The sequence below is a fragment of the Lonchura striata genome, chromosome 2 (genome assembly GCF_050655825.1).
Source record: "Lonchura striata isolate lonStrDom1 chromosome 2, ASM5065582v1, whole genome shotgun sequence".
NCBI classification, from domain to species: domain Eukaryota; kingdom Metazoa; phylum Chordata; class Aves; order Passeriformes; family Estrildidae; genus Lonchura; species Lonchura striata.
Window position 1 is genome coordinate 51,251,590 of NC_140704.1, and position 25,317 is coordinate 51,276,906.

Sequence of the window (25,317 nt, forward strand, 5' to 3'; positions counted from 1 at the left end):
TTCATCATCTGCGAACTTACTTAGCATACTTTGGAGACTCAAGTCATGTATGAAGATGTGGAAGAGCGGAGGGCGGAGGATGGAGCCCTGCAGAACCCCACTAGTGACAGATCACCAGTCTGATGTGACCCCATTGACTGTAACCCTTTGTGCCCAACCTGTGACCCAGTTGCTCATCCACTGCATGATGTGTTTATCCAGCTTTATGCCGGACATTTTTGTCTAGAAGGATCCTGGAGAGACTATATCAAAAGCTTTACTGAGATCCATAAAGATTACATCAACTAGCTTTGTTTGATCAGCTAGGTGGGTTACATTTTTACAAAAGAAAATTTAACAAGCAGGACTTTCATCGCATGAAGCCACGCTGGGCCTAATGACTGCATTGCTCTTCAGGTGTTTTTCAGTACTTTACAGAATAATCTTCTCCATAGTTTTACCATGAGACTGACAGGCCTGTATTTCCAAGTTCACCCTTTTTACCCCCCATGAAAGCTGGGGCAATATTAACCAGCTTCCACCCAATTGGGACCTCTGCAGATTCCCAAAACTATTCAAAAATCATTAAGGGAGGCCTTGCAATGACATAAGACAGCTCTTTGAGTACTCTTGGATGTATCCCATCAGGCCTGACAGGCGTGTAGGGATTCAGCTGGAGCAGCAGATCTTGCGCAAGTTCAGGGTTGATCATTCTTACAGGTGAGCTCAGGGCACTGGGACCTCCTTAGCCCATCATTGGTGTTGAAAGCAGAGGCAAAGAAGACATTATACATCTCTGCCTGATCTATGTCCCTTTTTTGAAGGGAACATCTTATTCCTGTATGAGACTGATGACAATTGATTCTTTACTGGACTTTTTAAAGCCCTGGCTAAAACATACCAAAGAAGTGTCACTAATTACACCCAACAAAGACTGTAATTGGATTTTTGGGCTTTAAACAGTAGTATTGGATAGCTGACTTAACTACATGCCATCAAACTTTCCTTGTGCTAAAACAGGTGGAATATTGGAGGCTTAGCCTTAAGGTATTGTATTTGTTGTTAATGCTAAATTTCTCATTCCAGCAGCTTTTCTTAATTAGGGAACCAAAAGAATTTGTACCTTCTAGAAAGAAAAGGATACTATAACAATTCCTGTCACTGCATCTAAAATTCTAAATTCAAAAAATATGAAATAGTGGAGAAATTAGATTAGTAGGAAAAGCCATAAACTTCTACAATTAGAATTAGTCTAGAATCAGTCTTATTTCTGGATAATCAGAGAGGAGCATAACAACATATCAAAATGTACATCAACTCTGCAGAAACAGCAAACTGAATTATGAGGGAAAAAAGGAAATGTTTTTATGTTTCCAATTGAAAGAGGAACTAAGTGCAGCAGAAGCTATCAGCACATGCAGTTCTAGAAGTTGAATTCATCAAGCTTGATACAAGCAGAAAAACATTTTGAAAATATTTCATAATTTTTGTCAAGATTGAGATTTTCACAACTAGCACAGATGTAACATGGAATTTTTCCATCTGTGTAAAAATACTTAGTTTTCTATTATTGAGGTAAAGGAGAGGTAAACTCCCTCGAAAGCAATTTCTTTGTAAAACGTAAAAATGTGAACTCTTGTTTCTCTCCCATTTTCGTTCACTGGGAAAAATAGTGAGGAAAAGAGAAGAATCTAAGAAGAATCTCACCTGGTTCAAAACAAAGATTTTTCCCTGGAAATGTTAAGCAAAACAATAGATATATTGTTTCATCTTACATTTTTAATATAAAACATACTCTTTATTTTCTTTTCCATTTTGTTTTGTTTGTTTGGGTTTTTGTCATTTGTTTATTTGTTTTTTGTGTTGGTTGTTTTGGTTTTTTTGCTTGCAGTGATAGATTCTACTCTATGGGGTAAAGGCTGTAGTTCACAAATAAGGAGCCAGAGGAGGTGCAATAACAGAAATGTCATGAAATGGAAATGGGCTTGAGCAGATCATTGCTGTTCCTTAAAAGCATAGAATTACTGGTAGTTTAAATTATTGGAACAAATATTCATATAAGAAATATTATGTTCTTTCCAGGAACCTATATTTAGAATAGAGAATACTGAAATGTCAGATGCAAAACCTATTTAAGAGCCAAACAGCTTCTTAAAATATTTGTAAAAATTTTTTCTAATACAAATCTGCAGTATTTTAAGGATCAACTTTCTCTTGTAAAAGGTCAGACTCCTGAGATACATACACCTTTTCAACTGATCTAAACAGATTGCACTCCACCAGCATCACTGAATTGAATCAAATGACATTTGGCTTTTTCTTAACCCCATAAAGCAAAGCCTGCACAGGAGGAGATCAGGATGACTAGTTCTGTTTGAGGGAACCAAAGCCTTCAAAATTAATGTTAAGTGGGACATAGATCTCTTTCTTAGGGCTAGATTTGATAAAAAATAAGTGCCCACTTTGTAGTCCATGGCAAGAAGTGAAGGAGACTTGGGGATTTTTCTTTTTCTAAAAGATATTAAAGAACTTTAAAAACTGGAAATGTCCTTACAGTGCAGGGCAGATGATTCTAAAGGTGAGCAGACTGCAAACGGTATTTCCCATAAAGACATGCAGATAAAATTTTATACATATTAAATAAATATGTAGTTTACTAAATAGTTTTAGTAGGGGTTTATATCTGGCTCTCAGGTGTCTGAAATAATTTTTTTTTTAGGATTATTACATTTTTGTTAGGGTACTTTCTATCTTTGAAATTTACTTTACGTGTCTAAATGGCTGAAATAACATGTTGGCTGTGTTAATAAATATGATCACAGAATCACAAGGTTGGAAGAGACCTTCAAGATCATCGAGTCCAACCAGTTCCCCTGACACCTCAACCAAACCATGGCACCAAGTGCCACATCTAGTCTTTTTTTAAACACATCCAGAGATGGTGACTCCACCACCTCCCTGGGCAGACAATTCCAGTAATTTATCACCCTTTGCGTGAAAAACGTTTTCCTAATATCTAATCTATATTTCTCTCAATGCAGCTTGAAACTGTGACCTCTCGTTCTGTCAACTGCTGCCTGGAGAAAGAGACCAAAGCACACCTGACTATAACCACCTTTAAGGCAACTGTAGAGAGTGATAAGGTCACCCCTGAGTCTGGTCTTCTCCAAGCTAAACAACTCCAGCTCCCTCAGTCATTCCTCACAGGGTTTGTGTTCCAAGCCCCTCACCAGCCTCGTTGCCTCCTCTGGAGGTGCTCAAGCATCTCAACGTCCTTCCTAAACTGAGGGGCCAGAACTGGACACAGCACTCAAGGTGCAGCCTCACCAGAGCCGAGTACAGGGGGAGAATGGCCTCCCTGCTCCTGCTGGCCACACCATTCCTGACACAGGCCAGGATGCCCTGGGCCTTCTTGGCCACCAGGACACACTGCTGGCTCGTATTCAGTCGGCTGTCACCAGCACCCCCAGGTCCCTTTCTGCCTGGGCACTGTCCAGCCACACCGTCCCCAGCCTGTAATGCTGCAGGGGGTTATTGTGGCCAAAATGCAGCACTCAGAACTTGGACTTATTAAACTTCATCTTGTTAAGCTCTGCCCATCTATCCAACGTTCCAGGTCTCTCTGCAGAGCCATCCTGCCTTCCAACAGATTGACACACATTCCCAGCTTAGTGTCATCTGCAAATTGACTAATGAAGGGCTCAATCCCCTCATCCTTGTCATCAATAAAGATATTGAGCAGAACTGGTCCAGCACAGAGCCCTGAGGGACACCACTGGTGACTGTCCCCAGCTGGATGCAGCCCCGCTCACCAGCACTCCCTGGGCCCGGCCATGCAGCCAGTTCCTAACCCAGCACACAGTGCTCCTTCCCAGCCATGGGCTGCAGCTTTTCCAGCAGTATGCTGTGGGACACAGTGTCAAAGCCTTGCTGAGTTCCAAATAGACAGCATCCACAGCCTTTCCTGCATCCACCAGGCGGGTCAACTGGTCATAAAAGGAGACCAGGTTGGTTAAACATGACCTACCCCTCCTAAACCCATACTGGCTGGGTCTGATACCCTGGCCACCCTGCAAGTACTGCTTGATGACACACAGTATAAATTGCTCTATTATCTTGCCAGGTACTGAGACCAGGCTGACTGGCCTATAATTACTAGGTTCCTCCTTCCCACTTTTTTTGTGAATGGGCATCGCATTGGCCAGCTTCCACTCATCTGGAGCCTTGCCAGTGGGCCAAGACTGTTGGTAAATGATGGAGAGTGGCTTCACAAGCTCCTCTGCCAGCTCTCTCATCACCCTGGGGTGGATCCCATCTGGTCCCATAGATTTATGGATATCCAAGCACCTCAGCAGTTCTCTAACTGCCTCCTCTTGGATAATGGGGGAACAGTTCTTTTCCCTGGCACCATCTACCAATCCAGGAAGACAGCTGTCCTGAGAATAAACCATGTTCCCACTAAAAACTGAGGCAAAGAAGGCATTAAGCACTTCTGCCTTCTCCTCATCTGCAGTTACTTAAGTTCCCTCCCTCATCCAGTAAAGAGCAAATGTTAGTCTTACCCTTCCTTTTACTATTAATATATTTGTAAAAGCATTTTTTATTATCCTTTACAGAAGTCACCATTTTAAGTTCAAACTGAGCTTTGGCCTCCCTAATTTTTTTCCTGCATGCTCTAGAAGCCCCCTTAAAATATTTCCTGAGAGGCCTGATCCTCCTTCCTCCTTTTATTCTTAAATTCCTTCAAAACCTCCTTGTCCATCCAAACTGGTTGTTTACCTTGTTGACTCATGTTTCAGCACACAGGGACAGTCTGTTCCTGTTCTCTCAAGGTCTCTGTTTTGAAGCTCACCCACCTTTCCAGAACTCCTTTGTTTTTAAGAGCAGCTTCCAAGGAACTCTCTGAATAAGTCTCCTAAGTAGGCCAAAGTCTGCCCTCCAGAAGTCCAGTGTAAGAGTCTACTTGTTGTTCCTCCTCATTTCACCAAATACTGAGAACTCTGTAATTTCATGATCACTCTGCACCAGGTGGCCTCCAACCACTACATCTCCCACCAGCCCATCTCTATTTGAAAACAGCAGGTCCAACATAGTCCCTCCCCAGTGGGCTCGCTCACCAGCTGTGACAAAAAGTTGTCCTCCAAAACCTCTAAGAACTTCATGGAGTGCCTCTTTTCTGCTGTATTGAGTACCCAGCAGATGTCTGGTAGGTTAAAGTAACCTACAAGATTAAGGGGTGGTGATCCTGAAACATTCTCCAGCTGCTTGTAGAATAAGTTGTCCACCTCTTCATCCTGGTTGGGTGGACAATAACAGACTCCCAGTAGGATATCAGCCTTGTTGGCCTTCCCCTTAATTCTTACCCATAGACATTCAACTCCATCTTCATAAGTTGCAATACCTATGGCATCAAAAGCCTCCTTAATATAAAGGGCCACCCCTCCACCTCTTCTCCCTTTCCTATATCTTCTGAAGAGCTTGTAGCCATCCAGTGCAGTGCTCCAACTATGTGTCATCCCACCATGTTTCTGTGATGGTGACTACATCACAGTTCTGCTGCTGCACCATGGGGTCCAGCTCTTCCTGTTTGTTACCCATGCTGTGTGCATTGGTATACATGCACCTGAGCTGGGCCACTGATTTCACCCCTAACTCAGGCTTACCACCCTTGGACCTACTTCCAGACAGGCCAGCTGCATCCCCTTCCCCCTTCATACCTAGTTTAAAGCCATCTCAACAAGGTCTGCCAGTTCATGAGCTAAAAACCTTCTGCCCTTAACAGAGAGATGTATCCCATCTGATTCCAGTAGAGCAGTGCCGTAAAAATTATCCCATGATCAAAGAATCCAAAATTTTGCCAATGACATCGATCCTTGAGCCACTTGTTAATGATGTGAGTTCTCCTATTTCTTTTATCATTTTTCTGCCACCAAAGGGACTGAGCAGAACATTACCTGTGCCCCTCTCCTATCGACCTCTTGACCCACTGCCCTAAAGTCCCTTTTAATTGCCTTGATACTCCTCTTTTCAATCCCATCACTGCCAGCCTGGAGTATCAGCAGTGGGTAATAATCAGAGGACTGAATCAGCCTAGGAAGTCTCTGAGTGATATTTCATACCCAGGCCCCAGGGAGGCAGCGGACTTCCCTGTGAGATGGGTCTGGTTGACATACGGGGCCCTCTGTTCCACTCAGAAGGGAAGCACCCACTACAATTACCCTTCTTTTCTTCTTGATGTTAGCGGTCGAGATACGTCTTACAGGTGAGTCATAATTGGGAGGCTCACTGGGCAGATAATTTTCTTCTACATCATCTGGCTGGCTTCCTAGATCCAGGGCCTCATACCTATTCTGAAGTGGCACCTGGCTAGGGGATGGGGGTCTGGAGGAATTTTTATTATTATCTCCCTGAGTAGGGACCCATTTCCATTCCTCTTCATCTACCAGGTGCCTTTTTATGGCCTGGGAGTGAGAGGCATATGAGTCCTCTGGCTCTTGGCATCCCTTAAAGATGTAAGGGCTTAACTCCACCAGTCTATTTCCCTTTCACTTTCCCTGATACTCCTTAATCTTTCAGCTTCCTCCCTAAGCTCAGCTACCAGCAAAAGGAAGTCATTCACCTGTTCACACCATAGGGAGGCCTCCTCCACAACACCCCCTGAAACCATGCTCAGACACTCCAGGCAGGAATGGGTCCGTACAGACACATCCTTTTGGAGGGCTCCACTTGGTCACATACATTTGTACCAGCCACAGTTTTCAACTGTGTTAAAACCATTATTAGCAGAAAGCCCAAAATCAAGCAGCCAACAGAAGAGAACACCTTACTAGCAAGAAGACCTGCAAACCTGCCTGCTTGCTCTGCCTGCACAAACTGCCACCCTACTGCCGTGACCCTGTTTGCCTCACTCCCCAGAGGACTCTTATAATCACTCAGGAACAAAGGAAGCTCCACCTGCCTTTCCTGAATGGCTCTATGATCATAAAAAACATGTTATTATATATATAACATATAACATATATATAACATATAACATTACATAGAGTTAAATGTGCACATTTATAAGAGTTAAAAGTTTTCTTACATTTACAGATGTGTAGGCACACAGTTTGTGGTAACTGGGAGTCATTCAGGGTTTAAGCCCAAGTCTTGACTATGCTGTTATTTTAACAGAAAAAAATACCTTGAGACACATAGCCAAGTTAAATCTAAAAGTATAGTGGTGGTGTTGAAAAGTAGATTATGCTTTTTGTAGCAGATGAAATCTTAGAGATTGGTAAGCAATTTGGAAGAATTTCTCATTACATAGATGCTTCTAATTTTTTATGTATTTTATTTTCCTGAATAATATGTTCTCAAGCCCCAGAGTTTCTATGACCTTTCTAACTACGATTTATTTTTTATGCCAGATGGCTGGATGAGCATCAGGTTGTTTTTATTTTTTAGTCTATAAAAAAAAAAAAAACCTAAATGAAACTAGTAAGAACTTAATAGCAGAAGGAAGAAACAGAGATTATTTTTAATTATTATTTTTAATACAGTATTTGTGGTATTTCTTGAAGTTGTTTCTGTTAATGCAGAGGAAATATCAAGATGGTGCTAATACTACATCGAAAAGTATTCCTGGCCTGCAAGCACTTTGGTCTTCAGAATTACATGCTTCTTACTGAGAGGACCATGCCTGTGCACTCTAGCTGTATAGAAAGCCCTTATAACACCACATAAACTATTCTAATGTATGTTGAGTTTTTGAAACTGTGTAATAATTTAGTGACTCAGTAATTTTGATTGCTTTTGTTGCACCCTCATAATCCTTCCAAGGATCAGCCACCTGGGGCAATGACCTGTTATTTTTATGACACAGTTAATCCATTTTCAGTTCTGTGTACACTTCTGGAGCCCTACTCATTAATAGGCTGTATATAAAGGCTAAATACAAACAGCGATTGCAAAGTACCTTCTCATTTACAGCTGCTTCTGTAAATTATTTCTATTTATGTTAATTACTGCATATTTAAATTTGGAGAAACAGTCAATATAAAAAGCACCGGCATTTTCCATTTAAGGCTAAAACTGTGGAGGCTTATTTGGATGCAGGATTTCTGATCAAGCTAAGATGAAAAATAAGCTGCATAACCCAGCAAAATTAGGTTTGTTGAATAAAATATGTTCAATTCTTTAATCTAGAATGGGAGAGACAATTAATTAATTCAGGGCTGTTTCAGGTACTGTGAAGAGACAAGGCCACTGCATTGGAATTTGACAAAACTATGAGTGGTGTGTTAACAGTCAAAGCAAGATTCTGCTAAATACAGGTTTTTGCATTTTTTTTTCTCTTTTTTCACACTTTTCCTCCTCATTTGCAGATCATTATATTTCTGCAATAGCTTAGCAGACAGGAGAGACAGAGGTAATGACAGTCCCTAAGTAGAACTAGCTGGAGGAAGGGCTGCAATTGCTTTTGGATTGCCAATTACTGGAGGAGTTTTCCCTTTGCCTTCTATTATTAAGTCTTCCTTATGTGAATGTAGCAAATAAAGGTGAGAAGCAGAAGTACAAGTACCACCTTTTGAAGAATACAGCAGAACATCCAGGGGGCAATCCAGCTCTGCCTATTAAGCGGAGACCCGAGCCAGTCATCCTTGAATTACACTATTTGCTGTAGAGAAACCTAAGCTAAGTCCACCAGATGGATTTTAATAAAAACAGCCAAATGAGAATTATTTGGGTCTGTTCATACCTGTGTAAGGTTACCTCACTGTGGTTGTGTACTCTATGGCTGAGGATGAGCCTAGAGTTTTAGTAACACTGTCTTTAAGTTGCACTGTTCTTTTATACTGTGGTCCCATTGAGAGGATATATCCATCTGATCTGGCTGAGCTGGAGTTCCCTTTCCCCACAGCAGCCCTCACAGAGCTGTGCTGTGCACTGGTAGCTGGAAAGCTGATAGCTCCCCAGTGTTTTGGCTGCTGCTGAGCAGTGTACACACAACATCAACACTGCCTCTCCAATGATCTGCCCCCCACACCACTCGGCCAGAGATGGACAAAATCTTGGGAGGGGACATAGGAAGGAGAGCTGACCAAAACTAACCAAAGGGATAGTCCATATTTTATTGTTCAGCAATAAAAGCTAAGAGAATGAGGAAGGGCCATTTTTACTACATTTGTCTCACAGAGCAACCACTAAGTGTACTGAAACCCTGCTTCTCAGGAAGTAGCTGAGCATCCCTGCTGGTGGGAAATAGAGAATATTTTTTTCCTTTCCTTTTGCAAATTACCTTTACTTTTGCTTTATAACACTGTCTTTATCCTCACCAACAAGGGCTTTGGCATTTGGTTTTGTTTTGGTTTTGTGGGTTTTTTTTTTAATTTCTGTTGCCCCCATCTTACTGAGGAGGGGAGTGAGAGAGGACCTTGGTGACCATCTGGCATCCAACCAAGGTCAACCCACCACAGAGGATGTTAATAAAGCAGCTAGAGTTTGATATAATTCAGCAGGAAATTCCTGTAGCTCTGCAGACTTCGTCTCATTAATATTTCTCCAAGCCCTTCAGTCTGAAGGGCAGGTTGTGAACCTGCAACATTTCTCAAGAAAAGCCTTACCTGGTCCCAAGATTGGCACCAAAAAGCTGGTATATGTTTCATTGATAGTCCACTGGCCTTTTCCCAGCTATTAAAAAATAGGTCCCTCTTTTTCTCCCTTGCAGGAATATACCATGTGGAAAAGTGGACATTAAGATTTTGTAGGTAAAATACCACAAATGCTACAAGTAGCATTTTAACATGAAATGCTTGTTCCTTTGCATAAGGAATACCATGCAATGTTACATTTTAAATGCGTAGCTCATTCAAACAATTCTAGTTCACTCTGTCTCAGCCTCTTTTACTATTTTTTTTCCTGTACATACATTAATAAATAACAGATTCATTCAGGTACCATAGATTTTAAATGTAACCCTTTATAATCTACCCCCTAGATATATTTTGAAGAAAATTGCTTTTGAGCTTAGCCCATCTTAACTGTGTGTGTGGGAGAGAGAGTAATGATCTGAATGCTTCAAAAAAAGTTCACACTCCTACTCCTAATACTTAGCCTTTATATGACATGTTTCTCCTGAAATGTTCTCCAAAAGGTACTGTACTATGATTAACTCTTTAGTATAATAATTAGTTATTTTAGGGTTAAAAGCCCAATGGTACATTTTTAAAAAGCATGCAAGCTGTTTAGAAACTCAGAATACTCTCCCCTTCTTTCCTCTGCCTCAAAGGGAATCTGTGGCCAAATTTTCACACATATTTAGGTCTTTTACAAGACCAGCCTAGAGAAATTTCAAAAGCCAACTTAGGTGTCCCACGTATGGTTGAAAATTAAGCTGGTTCCTGAGGCTATTTTGTGCATGCTTAAGCAGCTTTGAAAATTCAGACACGAGGCATTTAGTAGTTCAGTTTTCATCGACTTGCAATAAAACCTAAGCTGTTAAGAGCTAGAGATTCTGTTTCCCAAAATGAAGAATTTGAGAAAATAAATCAAATGGGTACTTCTGGAAGTTGTGTATTATGCATGAAGTGCTACAATGGATGGCAGGGTAGGGATCCTGCCATGGACAGAAATAGCAGTGGCCAGAGGCTAAGAAGGCAGCAGTACCAGGCTGCAATAACCTCTGGCAGTGAGGGAGGGGATGGTGACACAGCTGTGAGTGACCATGTTGTGGTCTGGCAGGAATTTTCCTTTGGAGGGTAGAATAAAGGTAATGGTGGAGAGGAGGAAGGAGGTGCAGGAAGTGGTGAGTATCTTTAGGAGAGACTAGCAAGTGGGGTGAGGAGTCTGAAGTGCCAGAAACCCTGGAAGCAAGACTAATAGGCTGAATAACCTTGTAACAGGCCATGTTTATGAGCAGGTGAAGCCAAATAACAAACAGATCAATATCAAGAAGAAGAGGGAAAGGAAAAAGGGAGTGATGGGGACATAGGCAGCCTAGTGTCAAAAAGGAAAGCAGTGAGAAAAGATGGGAAACAAGGTGGTGACGGATAGAGTGAAGGAAGAATCAAAGCCAGGAGGTTAATATGTACATAAAAGGTTCCTCCCCCTTAGTGAGAAGATGCAGTAAAAGGTGAAGATGAGAGAAGCACTGCTGGTTTAAAGGACAGCAGTGAAGCACTGCAGTTGAGGGGAGGGTGGTAAAGGGCAGGTTACTGTGTGGAAAGGGCTGGCTTTGGGTAAGGGAGCTGGTGGTGGCAAGGAGGACAGTGAGGAAAGGACAGGGGCAGGATGGAAGGGGAAGAAAGAGCAACAACAGTAGTACAAAAATCAGTAATATAAAATCACAGATTAAGGTCAGCTGTTTTGGAAGGAAATTGTACTGGGTCTGGATGGGATGGTGTTCATTTCTCCATGTTTCTCAGCCGATGTGGTACTATGTTTTGGATTTATGACTAAACCAGTGTTGGTAACACACCAATGTTTTTGCTATTGCTGAGCAATGTTTACTCATGTTTCATCTGTTTATAAAGGTTTTATATGTTTCCCACCTAGCCTTCCTCCATTCCTCACACTCCAGTGGGGTGGGAAAGAGATTGGAAGGAGACACAGTCAGGATAGTTGACATAGCTGGATGAAGATAGATCCATACAACACGGCATCATGCTCAGCAACAAAATAGAGGAGAGAAGTAGGGAAGAGAGTCCTCCAAGGTAACTATTGCTTAGAGGTTGGGTGGGCATCAGACAGCATGGGGAGATGGTAAGTGATTGTTTTTGCATTGTTTTATCCCCTCGTTTCTTTCCCTTGCTTATAAAACTGTCTTCGCTTATTAACTTCATTCATTAACCGCATTAAACTGTCCTTATCTCGAGTTTTCCAGCTTTCATTCTTCTTGTACTCTACCCCACTGGGACAGGAATAAGCAAGAAGCTGCATGAGAGTTTTGCTGCTGGCTGGGGTCAACCCACCATGGAGTTGAATACTGCTGCCTGGAAAGGCACCAAAGGCAGGCAGCTAAGAGTCAGGAGGAGAAACAGCTATGGGAGGTGGTAAAAGGCCAGCTGCATTACAACTGCAAACTTGTAGGCAAGGGAAGTTTTGAGAGCAGTCAGTAAGGAGGATGAGGAGGCTTGCAAGGAAATGAAGTAGGAATCATAGGCAGAAAGTGCTGGTGACATGACAAGAGCAAAGTTGCAGAATGTGCAGCCATGGGAAAGGCGCATGTCTGACATGGTAAGAGGAGGGAGACAAGTAGGGTAACAAGTGAGAAAGAACAAGGAAGAATAAATGGACAGCAGATACAGCTTCTGGACAATAAGGAGAAAGCAGGAAGCACTTGGGGCAAAAAGCTGAGGAGGAATGTATGCAGCAGATCAAGGCTTGAGAGGACACAGTGAGCACAGGGTACAAACAAGGTGCAAAGGAGAGGCAGGGGGCTGGCAACAGCAGGAGGCAGCAAACACTCCTGAACAGAGATGGCAAACATGGTCCAACATGAAAACTGACCATAGTCAGCAGGTCAGGTATGGAAATGATGTGATGAAGCCAGGAAGAAGCAGAGTAGGGAAATCTATGATACACATAAAGAAAAGGTTAAGAGTTCAATCCAGAAATGTCACTTTCAAAAGCTGTAGGAAAGATGTTTACAAGCACAGGAATCAAGCAGTGACATGAATAAGCTGGCAGGACAGGCAGTAGAAGCCTGTAGCTAAGGAAAACCATGAAGGCAAAGAAAAGCAGGGGCTTGTTCTGTGTAAAGTTGGCCACGGGCAGCAATACATGTTAGTGATATGGAAACGAGACAGTGAAGAGAGGTGGGGACGTGCAGGGGGCACAGAGTGGCAAGAGAAAGTGATGCCTTAAATTTTAGCTTTTATCTTTTTCAGATTAGTACTGCTTTAGTGTATAACTCTAAAACTCCTGTCAGCCAGTCAGTTACTGTTCTCCCATTTTACTCCGACAAAGTAATTTCTCTATAGGCCTGAAACTCAATGATACCTCACTGTCCCAGGCCCCGAATAACAGCACGGAATAAGGAGGGGGCAAACTTGAGTAAGTGACTTTGTTACCTGAAGCTGTAATTCAACAATTCACATCTGATATGCAAGTAGACCAAACTTCTGTCTGCCCGAAAAACTAGTGATTGTCATCCATCTTGGGTACAAGACTGCGAGAGTTCTGCACTGTCCAAGGTGTACCTTTTGAAGGTCTTTCAATAAATACCTATCTTTATATTTTAATTCTGTCTAGCTTCTGTTCTCAGTAGCCTTTCCAGGCGTCAGAAGTAAATGGAGGGGGAGTTTGGTGATGAAGGTGAGTGGTGACAGGCAGTGACTGAACAAGCATGGTCAGGAGATGGGAAATGGAGAAGTTGTGAGTGCTGTCTGCAAACAAGGCAGCTCCAGACAGGTGGAGACAAAATGAAGCAGCAAGAACAGGCAGGATGGCAAATGGCTGTAAGTAATGACTTGGCAAGATGATCTAAGAAAGGTCCTGGTCATTTGGGGAGCAAGAGCAAGTAGTAAGTGGAAGAGTAAACAAAAATAGTGTGTGTAGAGAGCAAACACGGCTGCTGAGAGAAGAAGTGGAGGACGAGAGGAAACAGTACCAAATGAGGCTGGCCAGAACAAGCAGTGAATTACAGTAGCAAGGTGTGGTAGAAAACAAAGCAGTTAGGAGAAGGGAAAGCAGAGGCAAGCAGAGAGCTGTTGAAGGTGACTGGCAAAGAGCAGGACAAAGCTCTGGAACCATAGGGGAAGGTGACAATGGGACAGGAAAACAGCACATGAAGCAGTAAAATGAGCTGGCGCAGTGTTGAGGGGAGAGGCACTGAAGGGAATTTCACACAAGGAGAAATAGGGCAAGGCAGGGACTGATGGGACAGTAGGGTAAGCAGCCAAGTGAAGTGATGAAGCTTCAAGAGACAAAAAGGAAATTATGAACAGGAATAGAGGACAGAAAGAGAGAAGGAAGTGGTGGAGGTATGGGGATGAGCCCACTTAGGGTAGGCAGAATTGAAACATATAGTAACTGAAACAAATAGTAAGAGATGGCAGAAAATAAGATGGAAGACAATGTCAGAGGCTGTGAATGGGATGGGGTGCCACAGGCATTGACTGGCACAGCCAGATGGAGGAAAGGGAAGTGCAAGTGGCCAGCTAGTGTATGCCAGTGGTGCATGTAGGAGGAGATAAGCAGGTAGGCTGAAGCAACAGGCAGGAGAACAAGTGAAACAATGAAGGTGATGAGCAAAATACAACCCTGAGGCTTGCTGGCTGGAACTTATTGCACCTGGAAAACAATTGTACAGTATTGCACCTTGTACCTTTTCTGGACTTGCTTCCCCCACCTGACTCTCTCCTGAAGGGGGTAGGACTGGACTATTCCCTCTCTCTCCTCTCTGTGGCTTTAAATTGAAGAGGCATTTTTTTGTAATCATTGTCTGCACAAAACATAGGATTCTAAATCTACTGACAGCAATTCTTAGTACTGCCGAGTAACTCTGGGATGGTTATTAACAGAACCAAATCCTTGAATCTAAAGTCAGCATTTCTCCTTGTCTGTGTTAATGACCTGAGGTGCTGACCTTTCAGCTGTTATTTCTGCCTTTTTGTTAAATGGATTTGTTTCAGGCATTTGCATGTTACAGCCCAAAAAACAACCACTGCCAGCTTTCTGGATTGAAAAAAGTTGTAATCTACTAAGCAGGAAATGGACATTGTCTAAATCTGACTACTATGATGTGAAAATAGTTAAAAACTGGCTGTGACTGAAGAAGCAGTTGGATCCATTTTTTTATTGGCCTAGTTGGTTTCTTAATAGGGGATTAGGAATAATTTATTGCTTAAGTCAATGCTCTGTTTACTCACACATCAAGTGGGTAGTAAAAAGGATAGATGCAGCATTAGCAAAGGCCATATCAAGGATTTACAAATAAGGAAAAAAATGAGAAAAAAATCATTATGCGCTATTTATGTTTGCACCTGAAGTGACTCTGAAATTTTCAAACTGTTCTCATAGATCAGTTACATTCAATGGCAGATGCATATATTTTATTCCAAGAGGCAATTTCAGGATTTGTTTAAAGCCAAATCACAGTAAGCAAATATCACCTTATCACACAATATCCTAAGGAGGAACAATGAGGGAGCAATCCAGTGGAGTCAACTCAGCCCTTTGTCCTTCTAAAGCAGATTAATTGCATGCTGTTTGCTGTGTGGCATGTTTCAAATGAAACATAGAGGAAAGCAGCCTTGCTGACTTTGCCTCAAATCTATGGCCCATCCAAGGAACCCAGATGAAGTTTGCTATCAGTGATTTAAAATGTTGGCCAAGTTCCTTTCTCTGCTCAGTGACAAAGTGCTGCAGAATCTATCTATACTGAGTACAAAAACTGCCTCTGGTGATCATATTCTTAACTTGGCTCCTCCTATAAATTTTGGGGGATAATCAGTGCCTAAACATCATTAAAAATGGAATATGGACCCAAGAGGTCTTCATCAGCAGTTCTCTTTTTGTCTCTGTTTGGTGCCAGGCCTGCTTGCTACTGCTCACCCATGGAAGAACTGATGGATTCTGGTCATGCCATGCACATGGTGTGTATAATTAGGCATGGGGGCTGCCTGTAGGGTGAGCGATTATAACACATTTATTTCCCGCATCAAAGAGAACTCACATTTAATTAGTTTTTCCCAAGTGAAACTGATACCATGAGGGACTGTCAGGGAACTAATTTCAGATTGTGTACCATTGCAAGTTGGGTTTCTTTGAAATATTTAAGAAAAAAGTTTATCAAATGCCATGTTATTGCTGGGTTTATGTCACTCTCTGCATTAAAGTAGAAATGAGAAATTAGCTCATTTACTTCATAATTTGCAAGCTTTGCTGTTGATGCACCTCGGTTTTTAAAACCCTAAAAAGATTAAGGCAACTTTGCCCATGGAAATGTAAGATAAAAGGATTTTGGGGAGGACATCAATACTAATGAAATCTGGTCTCTTCTGGATTTGCATCCTCCATTTGTATACTTTCCCCACAATAATAATAATGTTAGACTTTCATTAATTTTCTTTAACAATCTGTCCCCTCTGCTAGCTGATATGAAGTATCACTAGTGTTCTCCACTACTGCTGAGTGTTGAGGTCCTAGGACAACTCCGGTTTTAAGGGATCTCAGCAGACCTCTAGTCCAAATTCCTACTCAAAATGAGTTAACTGTGCCATCAGACCAGTTAATTCAGAGCTTCTTCCTGCTGGCAGATGAAGCAGCATGCTTGTGACAATCTGCTCATCTAATCTGAGTCTGTCTCCTCCACCCAGCCTTTGATTTTTCCCAAGGCTGGTGAGGATGCGATACAGGGGGCTGGAGGACATGCTTTGCTGTCAGATAATCTAGAAACTCACCAATGGTAAAAGCCCCTCATGGGGATGAGGGAGAAAAGATGAACAGACAGGCAAGTCCACACAAGCCACATGCATAAAAGCATCCTATTTACCAGGTGTCCTATTTCCCAGACATCCTATTTCCCAGGCTAAAATTACATCTGCAAGCACTGAACCTCTCCACAGACACTCAGATAGAACCATAAAATTAATTTATATTGACAGTTTCTACATTCTGAAGAAGCATGTAGTTCCTAGGTCCTATTTTAAGAGCAATGTTAAGATAAAGTGATGCTCTTCTGCCTTGCAGAAACTGCAGCTGGACAGAATGAGCTAAGAGTGTTTTAACATAAAGCACAAAGGAACAGTGTCAGTCACCTCAATGATCTTTATTATTTCTGAAATAGCATTATTAGGATCAGTATTTTTCATTACTGTTTCCATCTGGCGCCTCAAAAAAGTGGCTTGAAATAGATGAAATTACATCACTCTGGGTCTTGTACTGACTACTATGTCAGGTCCATATATGCTGGTTTTGCTTGGGGTGGAGTTTATTTTCTTCACAGTGGCTGATATGGGGCTGTGTTTCTGATTTGTGCTGAGCACAGGGTTGATAACATAGAGATCTTTTCATTATTGATGAGCAGGGCTTACACATAGCCAAGGCCTTTTCTGCTTTTCATATGGCCACACTGGCCAGGAAGCTCAAGGTGCGTGGGAGACTGGGAGGAGACACGGCCAGGATAGGTGACCCAAACTGACCACACTGATATAACATCATGCTCAACAAATAAAGTAGGGGGAAGAAGGAGGAAGGGGTAATGTTTGGATTGATGATGTTTGTCTTTCCTAGTAACCATTATATGTGATGGGACCTTGCTGTCTTGGAGATGGCTGAACATCTGCTGTGGATGGGAAGCATTGAATTAATTCCTTGTTTTACTCTGCTTCTGTACTTACTTTTCTCTTTCCGTATTAAACTGTCTTTATCTCAACCCACAAGCTCTCTACCTTTTACCCTTTTAATTCTCTTCCCAATCCCACTGGAAGGGGAGTGAGCAAGCAGATGTGGGACTTGGCTGATTGCTGGACAGCCATAGCACTGTGTCAAGTCATTGTTCAATCTGGTTCTTGCAAGGTATCTGCTGCTGCTACTTCACCAATCCTGCTCGTGGAAAATCTTAGATACAGTTCATCTGCCCGACCATGAGTTTAGATATTATTCCAGCCAGGGTAAAAGTGCTCTACAAATAAGTAAACAAACTCTGAGTCTCTGAGGAAAGATCAGCAGTGTGCAAGTAAATATGAGCAAGATCAGTTAGAACTTTTTTACAATTAGGTGAAATTGCAGAGCATTCAAATAAACATAAAAATAAACAAAATGCAGCATAAAGAAAAATGCATATGAGGGCATTGTGCTTGCACCAGGCTGCATGTGTGAAGAGGTTGTCATGCAATAACAAATGAAGTTGTAATGACAAGTAGGAATGGGATAGCAAGTTGTTCTCAGATGCATCTAATCTAGCTATTTAGATGATAATCCATATAAATCCTTGTTGTGTCATCTAACCCTCTATTGTCCAAGTACTATGATCAGGACGATGCTAAATGTCAAGGAATTTTTTCATTCATTACATGATAGGATGACAGCTTACTTGAAAGGCTTCCAGATAAAAGGGACAGAAGACATGTTTCTTGATTCATGCTCAAATAATTTATTCAGCCCAGATGCATTGCTCAACTTACAGAACTACAGTGAATTAATAATGTGATACAAAGCAAAGCACATGTGTGCATTTTCTTGAAGCCAGAAAAATCATGAAGCTGGTATAAAAAGCAACCCAAATCCAGAATATTTAGCTTTTTAAACCAGTTTTAGACCTAGAAAAGTTCTAAAAAACACCTACACAACAGAATGCCTGGGGAGAGATTTGAGTAACTTTTGGTAATGTCTAATTTTCCTAAATACTGTGGCTGTAAATCTCTGAAAGCCATTTATTGGCAAAGACTTTTGTTCAGAGACTTTTATATGAATGATGAATATATTGAATTAAACCAGCTAGAAGATTTTAGGACAAAGTCAAATTAGCTCCATTAGTCTCAAAAGTGATTACATTGAAAGAACTTTCTTATAAACCTGGAGTAATAAGAGCTTTTTAACAAATCCAGAAGCTATTATCTTTTAGAAATTTATGACTTGAATGTTTTGTAATGAATCTGTGAAATATCTGAGTTCATAGCAGAGTACACAGTCTTTATTTTACTCCTGTCTTTTTCTACTGTTTTTTTCTTTTTTTTTAATAATGTGTAAAATTATTTAATTTATAAATTAAAGCATTTTTTTCTGAATGTGGCATCACCTTCTGTTTTTCCTGATAAAATGGGTTACTGCCTGGTTCCCTTGAGGGCTGGATATGTTCATGTGTTGTGTGTCTTGTCTTACCAGCAAATGATGTGGCTCTATTGTAGCTCTGATGTGATATAATTAAAAATATTGCCTTCAGTGAATTACATAGGTTTTTCATTAGGAAGTCTTCTGAACTCCTAAATGATTTTGCAACTGGTCTCTGGTGCAAGAGACCATTTTTATGTATTCACCAGCCTTTGAGCATGCAGAAGTGTGGCAGGAACATACATTATACTCCAGGACTCCTAGAGTCTCCAAGTAAATGTTGCAAACATGATAGGAAATGATGAAGATGTTTTGCCCCACAACAACGCATTATTATTACCGTTATTAACCTTTCTATGGCTGTTATTATTTAGAGGATCTTGAGGTTAGTGCTTGATCCCTAGTGATAATTAGTTGTACCCCAGCCAATTGGTTTCAGACAGTAGATAAGAAATAACAAATGCAGAGGCAAGACTATGACATGAGCAAGCTGAGCAGAGAGGGGAGGTGGCAATAATTCCTGCACACATCGGTATGTAAAACCCAATTTCATTGAAAGGTGACAGTGTCCCTCGCAGAATCCTTCTGGACAAGCTGTCCAGCTGAGATGAGCAGGTGCAAAGGGTGAAGAACTGGCTGAAGGGCAGAGCTCAAAGGGTTGCAATGCATGAGGCTACATCTGCCTGGTTAGCGGTGACCACAGTGTTCCTCAGGGTCAGTTCTGTTCAATATTTATATTGATGACCTGGATACAGGAGCTGAATGCACAGTTAGTAAGTCTGCAGAGGAAACCAAAGTGGGAAGTGCTGCTGGCAGTCTCAGGGGACAAGAGGACTTGCAGGGGTATCTGGATTGATGGGAGCATTGGGCAATAACAAGTAGAATGAAATGATGTATTCTGCACCTGGGATGGAGTGAGACGAGACATGAGACCAAACTGGGAGAGGAGTGGTGGGAGAACAGCCCTGAAGAAAGGGATCCAGGGCTGCTGGCAGCACCACTAGTAGGTGCAAGGAGGGCAAAACCCATCCCGGATTGCATCAAACACAGCATCACCAGCTGGTCAAAAGAGGCAATTATCCTGTTGTATTTAGATTGGTGCAGCCTTTGACTACTGTCAAAGAAAGATGTGAAGGTGCTTGAATGCATCCAGAGAAGGGCACCAAAGCTGGGACTTTGGGGCTGGCAGGAATGTTCTCTAATGAGTGGCTAAGGGCACTGGGCTTATCTAGTTTGGAGAGGAGGAAGTTGAGGGGTGACCTCACTGCTCCCTACAGCTTCTTGAGGAGGGGAACTGGTCTCCAAAGTGTCCAACACCAGTGTCTGCAGAAGAGCACAGGAGCACTGAAGTTCAGTCCTGACGGGGTCCTGGTGGTTCTCACAGGATTCAGTGGCTGGGACTGGCCTCCCCTGGGAACTCCAGCCCCACCACCTCCTGCCAAGGGCCCGGGGGACATGGCCCAGCCCAGCCTGGGACCTCTGTCCCTGCCTGAGCCCTGCTGTGGGTGTGCCCATCTCTGCCCCTGTCTCCTGGGTGGGCCTAGGACTGGCACTGCAGAGCTGCTCTGCAGACCTGGGTCAAACTTTGTCATGCAGAATGCTGGATTTAACATGGCATAACTCTCCTTTTCCTCTTCCTCCTCCTTCTTCTCCTTCTCCCTGTCCATCTTTTCTCATCTCTTTTCTTCTCTATTTTATCAAGCAAGTAAGGTAATACCAGGTCATGAGAGTGGACTTGGAAGTTGATCAGAAGTGACATCTGATTTCCATGTTTTCTAATTAGTGTCAGGATAGCTTAGGTTTGGCAGGTTGTATGAGTTTTCAGGTGGAGTTATTTGCTTTTGGGTTGTTGCATTTTGGTGGGGAATTTGCTGTTGGATGTTCTGTTGGTGTAGTGACTGGGGATTTGATCTAGCAGCTTGCAATCCCATTTACACCTGTGAATAAAGAAGGAACATTCTCCATACAAAGGGCTTTATTATCAATATAAATGAAACATTACAGGCAAGTAATTTCATATCTAGCCAGGAGGTCTTTTTTTTTTTTTCTCTTCTGAAGCTGGAGTTTCATTTAATAATAAGGGCTGTCACCTTTTTATCTGAAGTACTATACATTTTAAATATTAATTCATGCAGTTTTACTTTTAGCTTAAAATCAATCTTTGCTTTATGTTGTTGGGTATTTTTATATATGTGAATATATAATATATATTATATTGTGAATATATAATATATATATAATATAATATTCACATTAGGTTTTCTCAGTTGCTTGCATGATATTAAGAGTTGTCATTTACATTCTGTTAGTTACCCCTGGCTGCTTTGTCTTCACTAGGTACAGACCAAGAACTCTTTCACACCAGAGGTGTCTCTGAGGGAGGGTGCAGGCTCTGCTAGACTCTAATTGTTATTCTTCACTGCTTTTTAAATATGAGTTGGGGGAGGCAGGGAGGGAAAAGCTAAATGAAACAACCAGTGGTCTGTGCGAAGCTGAGAGACATGGGAGTCAGGATCAAGTCCCAGGTATGCTACAGAATTCCTTCATGAGCTTTTTAAACCAGCTTCAGCTATGCTTACCAGATAATTTGTAATGCTGTAGAAATGTTCTCAAGCTAGTTAGGCACCAAGAAAAGGGCTGCTATTCACACAGCACTCCATTTAAGCTGCTTAACCCCCTAACTGACAAGCTGAGTATCTTCCAGGTTTGAGTATCCTCAGATCTGCACTGTATTTGTAAACATCCCTACTCCATGCTTCAGCCTTTTCTATGAAATCCTTCTTTCCTGATAACTCTTTTTTGATGAACTGCAAGAAGAGGTGCTATTTCTCATGCTATGTTTGGATGGCACCTAACAATGGATGTCATCATCTGTACCCAACAGTGTGATACAAAGAAACAGGAGTGACCTGCTATTATTTGCTTGTACTGCTCTATCAGACAGAGATAGCAAGTCAATTTTACACCCTTTACAGTGAAAACATACATGAGCCTGTGGATAGAATGATAAGATTGTAGATTGGATTAATCTTCCAAGAAGGATAGCAGAATCTGTATCACCTATCAGACATCTCAAGTGGTCTGGATGAACTGGTTTGTTCCAGTAGTGAGACAAATTAAAGGAGAAAAAAAGAAAGAAAAACAGAGTATCACTTAGTGAAACAGTGACCACCAAGAAACAACCCACTGTCTATAGTTCTCTTCCCCAGAGCACCTGGCTGGCCTGTAATCCTTCCCATTAGCTGTCACAATGTGGTGCAGGGGCCAGTGTCCCCATGTGCCCAAGGAACCTCTGCAGGTTGACATTTCTTAATAAGGGAAGAAGACAGTCTGTGCTGCCTTTGTAGTGTTTTCTGCCTCCAGCTTGCTAATGAGTGCTTTCCTTACTCCAAAAGCTGCCTGGTTCCTTCTGTCTCTTTTTAGCAGCCTATGGTTACTCTCATTTTGCTCCAAAGGATGCACTTTCAGCGAGACAGTCTGATGCTGGTTCAGAAATTTGCATGGCAGCCCACCCTGGCTGTCCTGCACCTTGTCCTCCTCCCTGTACTTGTGGTACTGCCTACCAAGTGTTTCACCACCAGTGAATCACAAACACAATGGCAAATAAAGCAGAAAGGGAAGAGATAAAGCACTTGCCTTCTCTGTGTTCAGCCATACAGCCTAACAGCTGGTATAGCATATTCCCAGAAGCCAGCTACCCTCCCAGCCATGGGAGGGTATGGCACTCTACACCTAGTATTCAGAGGCATGCTGGGGGTTTATTTACAGGATTTTGATCGTATTTTTGGCTCTTCTGAATCATAACCCGAATGCTGCTGTTATACTATGGATCCAAGGGTCATAAGGGCATGCTACAATTATGAAAGATTAATGAGATACTTCATTAACCTTTGCACTTTTGGCTGTTCAGGAATATCTCATCTGTGTTACATTAAAGAAGAAGAGGAAAAATGTCTTAGCAAAAGGAAGCAAAATACTTTGGTGTTATTAGAACACATTTGTACCAGAATTAAGCACTGTTTTATTGGGGTTTTTTTTGGTTTTTTTTTTTTTACTTCTCACTCTCCTCATATCTTCCACTACTCTACTTCCCCTGCTTTCTCCTTTCTCTCCAGGCCTGCTCTCACATCACCTTGAAGAAAGCAATGATCTTCTCATTAGTAGAGGGGCATCTCACCAACAAAACTACCAAAATTCAGAGAAGTTTATACTCTCATGACTATGGTTTTCATCTTCTTTCATTTTGTGACAATTTTTCAACACCTCCCATGATTTAATGGCGATTTTAGAGGCAAGTTTATTGTAGATAAAAGGAGAAAGGTAACTTCCTATTCAGGTAGCTGCTTTATGACTACTCTAGAGAAGTATAGAAACAACTCTAAAACACATATCTAAGAAAGGAAATGTTTTCTTTCTGAGAATAAGTATTCAGGACAGTTTTAAACTATGTTAGAAATTTGTTTCTGTGCTGTAGTGAAGAAAATGAGTAAATGAGAAAAATCACAATAATTATAACTTTGGTCAAGTCCCATTTTAATGTGTTCGTATTTTGCATTAGATAATTCATTACCTAGGTCTTGATTTGCTTTTTTTTTTTGTCATACTGTACTTTGAATTTTTATAGGAATTAGAATTCACTGAATTAAGCACTGTACACATTTTCCTACAGTGCTAAATTGCTTTTTGAGTCTCTTAAATCTCATTCAAGTCCAGTAAGCCTGAGATTCCTGAATCATTTAGGTGTTCTTAAAGCTCTCATTTAGTTTATTCTCTTTAGGGGTTACAGCCCTAACTCCAAAAGCTAATAGTTTAATATCAGACAAGATAGTGAAATAATTGATGTGAGCTTGATTTCATGGAGGGGAAAAGTCAAAGTTATATTAGAGGACAAAGTTTCACACATCTATCTGTATAATGTAAAGCTAACATGCATATTTTCCTGTCCTTCTTTCTTTGATAATTTTAAGGTTTAGTGGTTTGTCCATGTCCATGCTTGAATTGGACAATAGGCACCAGTCTGAGCTCTTGCTGCCACAGTCCCTGCTGATGAAATTTCAAGCTGGTCCACCTTATCTCCATAGTCACTTTACTGTCTTGTGTTAGAGAAACATCAAATATTGTGTCCAAATCAAGCTTTTTTACCTCTGTGAAACTGTGAACTTTGCCTTTATTATTTGTCTGTGTGATCTCCCATCCTTACTAGCGTTGTGTCAATAACACATTGCACTTTTATGAGAATTTCTCTTCTTCCTCCTATGAAAAGAAAATTAAGGAGGAAACACTGGTGACCTGTGACTCCAGAATATGCTCCAGAATAATGAACCTTCTTCTTGATGGATAGAGGTGGGGTTTAGAAAATGCTGAGGAACCACTCCCAAAAGAACATGATTTGCCATTGGATAAGCATTGGGTGTAAATCATTGTCCTTAAATCTCACACCTGTAACAAGCTCCTAGCCTATCCACTGTAGTTCCTCTGATGTTGAATTGCCACTTTCAGAGTGATATTTTGATATTTTTAGTTTGTGTTTGGACATAGAGGCTCTTCATTAAAAAACAGCTCTTAATGATGAAGTACCAGTTGGTGATTCCCAGTTAAGTTTACATTACTTTCACCAAAGACTGGGTGAAATTCTGGCCTCACAGAAATTACTACATAAACTCCCATCAGAGAGGCTAAGATCCTGTCCCATAAGAACAGACAAAGGTCAAGAGCCCTTAGCAGCCTTTTAATTTGCCAAAAGAAGGCCTAAATCCTTAATTCCATTCAAAATTTGTGCCTATAGATAGATTAGTAATTTAGCTAGTACCTAAAACATGCAACATTTTTTCTCCAGAATCCTGGGCTCTGGAGAAAGGCTAATGCAGTCGAACAGTAACAAATTATTTATAAATGAGCATCAGGCCTTGTGTTGCCTTGCCAAGGACTGCTTGGAAATGTCCATCAATCACCTTTAACTGGTGTGCCTAATCTCCGACTTCAATTTTAGAGCCTTTTTTCATCCTTTTTTCCCCGTAAATATACCTCTTTTTTTCCTCCTCACAGAGGAACTGGTGAAGGTCAAACATCAGTCCCTCTTTTTATACTGGACAATTTAAAGTCTACAGCAATGAACTCTATATTGAACGCTTGTCTTAGTTCAAGATGTTTCTAACTTGGGCTTTTCACAAACTGTTATTGATCTCCGCCTCCAAACCAGTAAATCCTTTGGTGTAGTAATTCCATAAATACAGCAGAGTTGGGAAGGCTTTGAATCTTCATTTGATCAAAAAGTTCCAAATCTCTCAGATAAATCTATACCTCTCAGTGGCAACTTTGAAGGTGTTCAATCATCTTTCCTTGGACATTAAATGAAATGCCTTGAGTTTATGTTTAATCTTTTGCTATGCTTTCATGACATCTGTCTTAACTATATTGTCCTCAGGTGACTGTCAATTAAATATAGTTTACATTTATCATTATAAGAAAGTGCTTATCCATTTAATAAATTTAACTAACTCTTTTTCTCTTTTTTAATTTATGGCCACAGATAGATATTCCAGGAGGATGGAGTGAGTAAAATAATTACCTGACTCTGCTTAA